This window comes from Giraffa tippelskirchi, chromosome 2 (genome assembly GCF_054371585.1).
Source record: "Giraffa tippelskirchi isolate mGirTip1 chromosome 2, T2T-mGirTip1v1.2.pri, whole genome shotgun sequence".
Lineage (NCBI taxonomy): Eukaryota > Metazoa > Chordata > Mammalia > Artiodactyla > Giraffidae > Giraffa > Giraffa tippelskirchi.
Window position 1 is genome coordinate 66,798,593 of NC_137276.1, and position 9,595 is coordinate 66,808,187.

Consider the following 9,595-nt stretch of genomic DNA (forward strand, 5'->3'; position numbering starts at 1 on the left):
AATTATTGGAGTATAGTTGATTTACAATGTTGTGTCAGTTTCTGCTGTACAGCAAAGTGAATCAGTGATACATAAACATATATGCACTCTTTTTGAGATTTTTTTTCCCCATACAGGTCACTACAGAGGATTGGGTAGAGTTCCTTGTGCTATACAGTAGGTGCCTATTATCTATTTTATACATAGTAGTGTGTATATGTTAAAGAGATTAATTTTTTAAATAGAGGTTGCTTTCTAGTTTTCTGTCCTAAAAGCTCTCATTTCTAGGCTATTCAGTCTGCCTATATAACACAGAGAGGGCCTCCCCCATGGCTCAGTGGTAAAGAATCTTCCTGTCATGCAGGAGCTGCAGGAGACACGGGTTCAATCCTTGGGTTGGGAAGATCCCCTGGAGAAGGGCATGGCAACCCATGCCAGTATTCTCGCCTGGAGAATCCCATGGACAGAGGAGCCTGGCAGGCAACAGTCCATAGGGTTGCAAAGAGTTGGACACAACTGAAGCAAGTTAGCATGCACACACACATATGACACAGAGACTCAACAGATTAACCGAGAACTCCCAGGAGCAGCTCCCTGAGGCTGAAAGCAGGGAAAGAAAATGGACAATTATTGAGAGTCTATTAAGTGCTGCTGCTACTGCACATCCACACTCCTATCATTTATTGTATCTATACAGAATCCTGAGATGTAGAGTCATTGAATATTATTTGTCCCAGGTGACAGGTGAAGAAACTGAGGCTCGGAGCATTCAGTAACTGACTTTGGTGGGCACAGGTGGTGGGCAGCCAGGATTCAACTCCAGGTCTGTCTGACCTTCCCAGAGCCCTTATTCCCTCCTGGGGCCAGGATGTCACCAGAGCTGAGATTACTTCTCAGCATCACTTATTAATAGGATAGGAGCCCTTTGGATTATAAGCAGGGTCTGCAGGACCAGGGAGTGTGGGGTCTGGGGCTGTGGAGGTAGAAGGCAGGGACTCCCATAGGCTCTCCACCCCTCCTAACACCACCACTAGTCTCCTCGGCATGGGGCAGCCAGCTGGTGACCCGACCTTGTGCCTCTGACAATGATTTAACCACACCGGTGGGGGGTTGGGAGAGATCTATAAAGCTGTCAATGGGGGAAGGGCTTTAACTCCAGCCTCTTGGCTCAGCCACTGGTTGGGGGTGGGAAGAAGAGGACCTAAGGAGAGACCAGGGACCTCTGATTGCACTTGTGTTTCCTGCATGGGTGTCCACTGTGGAACACCAGGACCCACAGAGCCCATGAAGTTCTGTGTCTTCCCCACTCTAAGCCCAGGTTCCAGGAGTGTAATGTCGGGCAGTTCTGAAATACTCAATCATCTCTTTTGTCCCATCTGGGCAGAGTCAAACTGGCCACAGAACATAGTAGAAATCACCCTGGTCTGGGAATCCAGAGACCAGGGTTCATATCACAGCTTCCCCACCATCTCTGCAGAGGCCCCAGGACAAGTGTTGCCAGGCCAGCAGGCTGCAACATGATGGAGATGGCCAAGTGGGGACTGCAACCTCCTGGAGAGGCCATATACCCCTAAAGCAGCCAACTGCCACTTAAGTCCAGCTTGTGATTGTCCTGCAACAACAAAGACTTTTTCAAAAAAAGCTCGAAGTTCAAACATTTTTGTGAAATCTTCCCAATGTCAGCAACTACCTAGGAAAAAAAGAATCAAATGAAAAGGAGAATGAGAAAAAAAGAATGGAACACAGAAAAAGTCTACATGTAGCCTAGGCTGGAGTTTGTCATCTAGACGCAGACACCATAAAGACCAGAGGAGCCACTATTAGACAATGTCTGCTCCATGCTCAGTCATGTCTAACTCTTTGTGGCCCCATGTGACCCACCAGGCTCCTCTGTCCATGGAATACACTGGCAAGAGTACTGGAGTGGGTTGCCATTTCCTCCTCCAGGGGATCTTCCTGACCCATGGATCAGACTCCTGTCTCCTATAGCTTCTGCATTGGCAGGCAGGTTCTTTACCACTGAGTCACTTGGGAAGCCCAGCTACTGTCCAGCATAACCCTTTTTGTTTCAGATGGGGAAACTCAGGACGATTGGGGAGAGAGGCATAACTTGGTTAAGGTCACACGGTGAGTTAGTGGCCCTGCTAGGCAAGGAATCTAGGTCTTCGGCTCCCAATCTGTGCCACTGTCATAACTGGCCTGGCTGGGAGGACCTGGGGAGGTGTTGGAGACTCTGAGCAGGAAGTGAGGGGAGGAAAACTGAGATGCTCCCTCCCTGTAGGCTCACTGAGGCCGCTTCAGTCCTCTCTGAGTCCAGGAGTCCAGCACCAGGGTGCTCCTCGTCATCTTTTCCACCGCTGCTCCCTCCCTGTTCCATGTCAACCACACAAGGCAGGTGGGGAACAGATGGGGCACCCTTGGTCTGTCAGGGAATTGACTGACAAACCACTATCTGTGGTGTATAGCAGAGGAGTATCTCAATAAATACTGATTTCTAAACCAATTAAGGGGCTTCCCTGGTGGTGGTAGTGGTAAAGAACCCACCTGGAATGCAGGGACTGCAGGAGACTCGGGTTTGATCCCTGGGTTGGGAAGATCCCCTGGAGGGGGGCATGGCAACCCACACCAGTATTCTTGCTGGGAGAATCCCATGGACAGAGGAGCCTGGGGTTAAGGTCCATAGGATCCCAAAGAGTTGGACATGACTGAAGCAACTTAGCACATACAAACCAATTAAGAAATTAGACCAAGCAAAACAGATAGAGACCAAATATCACATTTACTACACATGAAGCAAATCCTGAAGAACAAGGCTCATGGCTACAGGTAAGTGGGCATCCTTGTGGAAACCTAGAACTAGTCAGACTCACCGACAAAGTCACAGACAAGTGTGCACCATCACCAGCCTCCCCTACACACTAGGGCACAGCAGAAACATATGTTCCTGGCAGGTAGTTTGTACCCAGAGAAAAGGGCTGGGCCACACAAGTCTGACTCACAATCAGGTAACCCACTTGCTATTTCCTGGAGCAGAATGAGGGAAAGAGGGACTTCCCTGGTGATCCAGCAGTTAAAAGTCTATCTGCCAATGCAGGAGACATGGATTGGATCCCTGGTCAGGGAAGATTCCATGTGCCTTGGGGCAATTAAGCCCTTCTTGTCATTCTCCCAGTGTTTGCTCTGTGGTTTATTATCACACATCACAGTCTGCCATCAAATTATATTATACCATTTCACGTATAAGAACCTTATAACAATAACCCTATATGTGAGACAGAATAAGAGACACAGATGCATAGAACAGTCTTATGGACTCTGAGGGAGAAGGTGAGGGTGGGACGTTCTGAGAGAATAGCATTGAAACATGTATATTATCATATGTGAAACAGAACTCCATTCCATGTTCGATGCATGAGACAATGCTCAGGACTGGGGCAATGGGATGACCTAGAGGGATGGGATGGGGAGGGAGGTGGGAGGGGGGTCCAGGAAGGGGAACACATGTAAACCCATGGCTGATCCATGTCAATGTATGGCAAAAACTACTACAATATTGTAAAGTAATTAGCCCCCAACTAAAATAAAAAAAAAAAAAAAAAGAACCTTCTAGCAGTACACTCCATTCTGCCCTTCCATTCTTCATGCCATTTTCTACATATATTATGAACCTCCAAGTATTGCAGTTTTACTTTTACTTTATACAACTACCAAAGCTCACTTGCCTAGAGCCCATGCTCTGCAAAAAGAGAAGTCTATGCACTGCAGCCAGAGAGTAGCCCTCACTCACTGCAACTAGAAAAAGCCTGAGTAGCAATTAAGACCCAGAACTGTCAAAAATTAATTAATTCATTAAAAAAAAAAAGAATGAGGGAGAGAGAGAGAAGAGAGGGCAGCTGTATTATGCTGATGGGGCTCCCTACACACAGAAAGAAACATGAAGATTCCATTGTGTCTCTGTTTTGGGCTTAGTTCTATTCTTGTTATTCTCCCAGTGTTTGCTCTGTGGTTTATTATCACACATCACAGTCTGCCATCAAATTATATTATACCATTTCACGTATAAGAACCTTATAGCAGCACAGTCCATTCTGCCCTTCCATTCTTCATGCCATTTTCTACATATATTATGAACCTCCAAATATTGCAGTTTTACTTTATACAGTCAATTATCTTTTTTTACCAGTCAACTATCTTTTTAAAAAAATACTTTCTATTTACTCAAATGTTTATCATTCTTGCTCTCTTCATTCCAAGTTTCTACCTGGTATCATTTTCCTTCTCCTGAAGAATTTCCTATAACATTTCTTACATAGGTCTACTGGCAACAAATTCTATCACCTTTCATTTGTATGAAAAAAACAATCTTCATTTTGAAAGCTACTTTCCTTGGAAAGAGAATTCTAGATTAATAGGGGTATTTTTGTTGTTGTTCCTTTCAGCACTTCAAAGATGTTGTTGAATTCTCTTCTGATCTGCCTAGTTTCTAACGAGAAGTCTGTGTAGCTGTTATCTTTGTTCCTGGGTACACAATGTCTTTTTAAAGTTTCTCTGACTGCTTTCAAGATTTTGCCTTTATTGCTGGTTTCAGCGATTTGATTATAATGTTCCTTGGTGTTTATCCTGCTTGGGGTTCATTGAGCTTCTTTGCTCTGTGTATTTACAGTTTATCAAATTTGAAAAGATTTTGCCTGTTATTTCTTCAAATGTTTTTGCTGTTTCTACTTCTCTCCTTCTTGAACTACAATTTCACATGTGCCAGACTATGTGATATTGTCCCATAGGTCACTGAGACTCGATTTTTTTCTCAATGTTTTTTCTGTCTTTGCTTCATTTTGAACAGTTTCTTAGGCTATGTCTTCAAGTATATAAATCTTCTCTTCTGCAGTGTCTAAATAATTGTTCATTCTGTCCAATGAAATTTTCATTTCAGATATTTTTCATTTCTAGGAATTCATTTGTGGCTTTTACTATTTACTTCCTCATTGTGTTCATGTTTTCCTCTAAATCATTTAAACATAATAAGTACATTTGCAAGAACTATTTTAGTATCCTTAAATACTAACTCCATCATCTCTGTCATTTCTCAACACATTTCCATTGATTTATCTTTCTTCTAGTTATGGGTAAAATTTTTCTGCTTCTTTGCATTTCTATTCATTTTTTATTGAATGCTGCACAATGTAAGTTCGCTTTTGAGTACCGGATTTTGTTGTAATCCTTTAAATAGGATTGCACTCTGCTCTGGCATGCCATTAAAAGACCAGGATGAACTTTTAGAAGCTTGTTTTTAAGCTTTTTAAAGGTAGGACTAGAGTAGCTTTTCTTCTAGAGGTAGTTTAGTCCTACTATGAAATATGACCCTTCTGGCATCTGTCATCAAATATATAAGATGCCTCATATATTCAACAATACTGTGAATATTGTGCAGATTTTGGGGGCTTTCTTTACAAAGATTCCTCCTCTCCATTACTGCAGATGGTGACTGCAGCCATGAAATTAAAAGACGCTTACTCCTTGGAAGGAAAGTTATGACCAACCTAGACAGCATATTAAAAAGCAGAGACATTACTTTGCCAACAAAGGTCCATCTAGTCAAGGCTATGGTTTTTCCAGTGGTCATGTATGGATGTGAGAGTTGGACTATAAAGAAAGCTGAGCGCCGAAGAATTGATGCTTTTGAACTGTGGTGTTGGAGAAGACTCTTGAGAGTCCCTTGGACTGCAAGGAGAACCAATCAGTCCATCCTAAAGGAGATCAGTCCTGGGTGCTCATTGGAAGGACTGATGTTGAAGCTGAAACTCCAATACTTTGGCCACCTCATGCGAAGAGCTAACTCATTGGAAAAGACCCTGATGCTGGGGAAGATTGAGGGCAGGAGGAGAAGGGGATGACAGAGGATGAGATGGCTAGATCGCATCACTGACTCGATGGACATGGGTTTGGGTGGACTCAGGGAATTGGTAATGGACAGGGAGGCCTGGTGTGCTGCAGTTCATGGGGTCACAAAGAGTCGGACACGACTGATCAACTGAACTGAACTGAACTCCATTACTTTGCCCTGCAAATCCTAGCCACCTCAATTTCCTGAACGCTAGTCTCTGTCTCATCAATTCACAAGACCATCAGTCTCTGTTTAGTTTCCTAATCTGTACACCACAGATGAGAATCACCTCCTGGCATAAGCCAGGTGCTTATGGGACTCATCTCACTTGTTTCCCTTCTTTCAAGGATCATAATCCAGTGCTATCTGTTGTCTATTGTCTAAAAATTGTTGTATCATATGTTCTAGGCAAGTCTGTCTCTGTTACTCCCTCATGGCTGGAAGAAACCTAGAAAGAAATATTAGGAGTGAGGAAATGTTCTACCATTAACAGTTCCTGTATAAGAATGAGCAAGAATGAGGACCTGGACGATTTTAGGCTCATACCTGGGCTAAGGGGTGTTCTATTTGATTATCTAGCTACCAGGCTGTGTGGTACAATGGAGAGAATCATGGAGCAGTGATCTCATTTTGCCCCCTCGCTATCTGTAGCCGAATTTAAAATTTTTCTGTCCCACATCCTTTCCCTCCTTCTCCTGATCACAGTACCCACCTTCCTTTGGAGAATTCCATGTGGTTCTGCTTGGGCTGCCAATCATGCATGTTGCCCTGCTCTGCAGGAGACAGTGATGGGTATGTGATCCCTGATCAGCCAGTCAGACCTCTGTATCCCTCTACCTTGGTTACTTATTCAGAGATGAGGACCTGATCCAAGTTGGACCAATCACACCCATCTTTAAGATATTTACATGGATGCTAGGAGTAAAAAGCTTTTTTCTAGAGGCATCACTGTCTGAATAGTGGTAAGTCTTCAGTTTTCTGCAGCCACATCCCACTTCTCTCCCCATTCTTACAGTAAAGAAGATCAGGGAAGAAGGCCTGAGGAGAGGAGCAGAGGGAGTCCTTGAAACATGAGTGACGTCTCTGCAGTCCCAGAGGCTGGCTCCACCTCTGCACTTTCTGTTTATATGAACTAGTCAATTCCCTTTTTTACTGGTTTGAGTGGGTTTTCTGTCACTTTCAACAACAAAATCTGCCCATTTACATTCTATTTCTAGGTCTTGGTCCAGGTGTCTTCAAAGTGCACTGCATACACTCCAAGGGGGCATAGGATGATCCATCAGAGAGTGGGAAGGAAGTGTAAGATCTCCTAATTATGAGCAGGCATTTTCCAGTGCAAAGACCTATATCTGCATGGCAGAATAGCATGTGCAGTGGCATGAAGACTAGATTCCATATTCCATGAAGCCAGGACCAGGATCTGTTTCATCCTTATCTTCCCCCACCGTGAGCTCATGGTCTGACTCATAGCTGACATCAAATAAATGGTTGCTGGTCTTACTACACTAACTATACAGGAGTTCATACAGCATGGTTCTGGGTTCCCCACATAACTTAAAGAGCAACTTTCACAATGTCTGGAGCCCTAGGTGGCATGAACCTTGACTTCCAAATGAAACAGAATCTCTACAGAAGGAAGAGTGATGGCATGTACATCATAATCCTGGAAAGGACCTGCGAGAAGCTTCTGCTGGTGGCTCATGCCATTGTTGCCATGGAAAACTGATGGCTGACATCAGTGTCATACTCCCCAGGGATACTGGCCACTAGGCTGTACTGAAGTTTGCTGCTGCCACTGGGGCCACTCCTATTGCTGGCTGCTTCACTCCTGGAACCTTCACTATTCAGAACCAGGCAGCTTTCTGGGAGCTGTGACTTTCAGTGGTTATTTATCCCTAGGCTGACTGCCAGCCTCTCACAGAGGCATCTTATAGTTACCTGCCCACTGTTACCCCGTGTAATGAAGACACTCCCCTGTGCCGTGAGGACACTGCCATCACCTGCACCAGCAAGGGAGCTCCCCCAAAGGGTCTGATGCGGTGGATACATGCCCAGGAAGTTCTGCAGATGCCTGGCACCATCTTCATGCCCATGGGAGGCTGTGCACAATCTCTTACTTCCACAGAGGTCCTGAACAGATGGGAGAGGAAGAGCAGGCTGTGTGACAAGGAGGAATTTCAGGGTGAATGGACTGCTCCAGCTCCTGGACTTATTGCAGTGTGTGCTTAGTCACTCAGTCATGTCCAACTCTTTGTGACCCCATGGACTATAGCCTGCTGGGCTCCTCTGTCCATGGGGATTCTCCAGGCAAGAATACTAGAGTGGGTTGCCATGCCCTCCTCTAGAGGATCTTCCCAACCCAGGGATCGAACCCAGGTCTCCCGCATTGCAGGTGGATTCTTTACCATTTGAGCCACCAGGGTAGCCCATTCTGAAGTCGAAGGTGGGTCTGAAGGCACAGGGCCCTGCCATGCCTATTCAGTTCCCAGTGGAAGATAGAGCCCTCAGCCTGTAGCTCAAAATGGGTTTGCAGCTCCCACTGCTCAGGCCACTGAATGGGTAGGAACAACCACTGAGTGGTCTTAAGCTATACTTTCCCAGCCTCTTAAAGAGAAAATAAAACTAAGATTGATAAAAATAACGGTTTCTAAAATGAACAAATATTTGTTGGATAAACAAATGAATAGGGAAAAGACAGGAGTGCATAAATATGTGCTTATAGAAGGATTAGGATTCACAGGCAAGTGAATTCAGAAGAGTAATAATATGCATCTTGGTGAGAGAGGGGCCCAGGAATCCCTTACCTGGGATTTTTCTATGCTAAAGAAAAAGGAGATTTCTATGCTAAAGGATTCTCTTTGCCAGAGAAAGACTGAGCAGTGCCACTTGTTATGAGTCTTCTTCAGTAGTCAGTATGAGATGCTAGAGACTTAGGGAGTGAGGAAGGTGCTGGCACAAGAGGAATTTAAGAGGTGGAACTACATTGGTCACTGAGCAGGATGACAATGGGGTGTGGGAGAGGTTCTGGTCACAAAGGAGGGTGAGAGGTATCAAGAGAGAAGTGAATCAATGAGGACCCAGGAACTTCCACTTTGAGAGCCTGGGACAGAAGATTTCATGGTAAGAAGAAAGTCTGGAGGAAACACGAGTTCAGTTGAGGGTCTCTTGTGTTTTTGAGTTGAGATGTCCAGGTGGATGTATCTTACAGGTTGTGGGATTTATCAGTGATGGAAATAAATTTGGGAGTCCTCAGGAGAGAGATAAGATCAAAACAATAAGACTGGTTATAGATAAGAAGGTTAAGGAATGAACTCCAGGTACAGCCAGAGGAAAATTATAATACTACAGTCATCTAGAGAATATGTATTTTCTAAATATAAACACCCACACACCCATACACACACACACACACACACACACACACACAAAACCCTGGCAGCAGAGACTCAGGCTGGACTCATTGGAAGATGCACACAGAATGCTCAGAGAAGTAGGGAAAGATTAGGGAGAGAGTGGAGTCCTGAAAGCAAAGAAGTCTGAATATAAAAAGGAAGGGCTTTCAACACAGTCAAATGCCATAGGAGGTGAAAAATAGGGACTAGAAATGGGTATATGGCAAGGAAATACAGAGTGAACTCTTCTATTTTCTAAATGGTGTTCTTAAGTCAGCCACCAGCCTCAACGCCTCCCAGAGTATTGAAATGCCCGACACCAGGCAGAGTAACCGATTAGGAA

General features: G+C 44.6%; 1 pseudogene; it reads left to right on the forward strand.

The window, feature by feature from the left end:
* The first annotated feature begins 7,433 nt into the window (after positions 1 to 7,433).
* LOC145539543 (small ribosomal subunit protein uS2 pseudogene) lies at positions 7,434 to 8,446 on the forward strand (annotated as a pseudogene).
* Positions 8,447 to 9,595: the final 1,149 nt, after the last annotated feature.